The sequence below is a fragment of the Lathyrus oleraceus genome, chromosome 2, assembly GCF_024323335.1.
Source record: "Lathyrus oleraceus cultivar Zhongwan6 chromosome 2, CAAS_Psat_ZW6_1.0, whole genome shotgun sequence".
Taxonomy (NCBI): Eukaryota; Viridiplantae; Streptophyta; class Magnoliopsida; order Fabales; family Fabaceae; genus Lathyrus; species Lathyrus oleraceus.
The window spans coordinates 232387923-232390225 of NC_066580.1; positions in this window are offsets into that span (position 1 = coordinate 232387923).

The following is a 2303-nucleotide window of genomic DNA, read 5'->3' on the forward strand; positions in this document are numbered from 1 at the left end:
ATAAACAAGAGAGAAATGGGTTTCCCCTGTTGAAGTATGGATGGATGTATGATACCCGTGCAAAGCAAATGGGAGCATCTCATGCCAATCTTTATATGTCATAACCATCTTCTGAATAATCTTCTTAATATTCTTATTTGCAGCTTCAACATCCCCATTCATCTTGGGTCTATAGGGAGAAGAATTCTGATGTGCGATCTTGAAATCCTTGCAAAGAGCTTCCATCATATTGTTGTTCAAGTTCGATCCATTATCAGTATTGATCTTACTTGGCACACCATAACGACATATAATCTGATTCTTAATAAACCTCACAACAACTTGCTTGGTTACATTCGCATACGACGCCGCTTCCACCCATTTTGTGAAGTAGTCAATTGCCACTAAAATGAAACGATGTCCATTCGAAGCTTTGGGCTCAATCATCCCAATCATATCAATTCCCCACATGGAGAAGGGCCATGGGGAAGAGATAACATTCAATAGTGTCGGAGGAACATGAATCTTATCTGCATATATTTGACACTTGTGACATTTTTTCACAAACTTGCAACATCCAGATTCCAGTGTCAGCCAATAGTATCATGCTCACAACATCTTCTTTGCCATTGTATGTCCATTGGAATGAGTACCAAAGGAACCTTCATGCACTTCAGTCATCAACAAGTCTTCTTCATGTCTATCCACGCATCTGAGCAGAACCATGTCGAAGTTTCTCTTGTACAGTACATCACCATTCAAGTAGAAATTGTCGGCTAATCTTCTCAAAGTATTCTTATCTTTCAAAGATGCCCTAGACGGGTAAATCTAACTTTGGAGGAAACATTTGATGTTGTAATACCATGACTTCGCATCTTTGACCACTTCAACATCAAACATATGAGCTGGTCTATCGAGACACATCACGGTCAAATTGGGAACTTCATTCCAATACTTCACTACAATCATTGATGCCAACATTGCAAGAGCATCTGCCATCCGGTTTTCATCTCGAGGGATATGATGAAATTCAACCTTTGTAAAGAAAGTTGAAATCCTCCTCGCATAATCTCTATATGGTATCAAACCGAGTTGATTCGTCTCCCATTAACCTTTGATTTGATTCACTACCAAAGTTGAATCTCCAAAGACATCCAAATATTTGATTATGAGATCAATGGCCTCTTCGAGCCCCATAATGCAAGCTTCATATTCTTCCATATTGTTTGTACACTTGAAAGTCAATCTAGCCGTAAATGGAAAATGTGTGCCTTGAGGAGTAATAATCACTGCCCCAATGCCATTACCATACTGATTAACAACTCCATCAAATACCATGCCCCAACGGGAACCAGGTTCTGGCCCTTCTTCAAGCAATGGTTCATCACAGTCTTTCATTTTCAAGTACAAGATCTCTTCATCAGGAAAATCATACTACACTGACTGGTAATCCTTAATTGGTTCGTGAGCCAAGTGGTCAGCCAAGATACTACCTTTGATCGCTTTCTAGATCGGTATTCAATATCATACTTTGATAACAACATCTGCCAACGGGCAATTCTCCTAGTTAAAGCAGGCTTCTCAAATACATACTTGATTGGATCCATTTTTGGATATCAACCAAGTGGTATGATTCAACATATACTGACGCAGACGCTTAGCAGCCCAAGCCAATGCGCAACAAGTCTTCTCTAGCATAGAATGCCGAGTCTCACAGTCGGTGAACTTCTTACTGAGGTAGTAAATAGCAAATTCTTTCTTGCCAGTCTCATCTTGCTGACCAAGAACATAACCCATACTCTCTTCAAGCACATTCAAATACATGATCAACGGTCTTCCTTCAATAGGCGGAGACAAAATCGGGGGTTCAAGCAGATACTCTTTGATACTATTAAAAGCTTTCTAGCAATCTTTGGTGCACGGTCCGGATGAAACAATCTTTCTAGCAATCTTTCTAGCAGATACTCTTTGATACTATTAAGGACCTCCGGATGAAACAAACGTCAAACACTTTAAACTCCCCGGGACAACCGTCCACCATATTAACAGAAGAATTCCCATGAGCGGACAATGGATTTGCTTTCACGTTTGGTGCACGGTCCTCAAAGGACACCATTCCACTCTTTACTAGCTTCTGAACCTCATACTTGAGCGGATAGAAATTCTCTATGTCATGTCCGGGTACTCCTTGGTGAAAAGCACAACGGATTTCAGGCTTTTACCACCACGGAAGTGGTTCTGGAATTTGTGGTGGGTTTCCTGGTTGGAGTAGGTTCTTGAGAACCAAAGATGAGTAAAGCTCTGCATAAGTCATAGGAATCGGG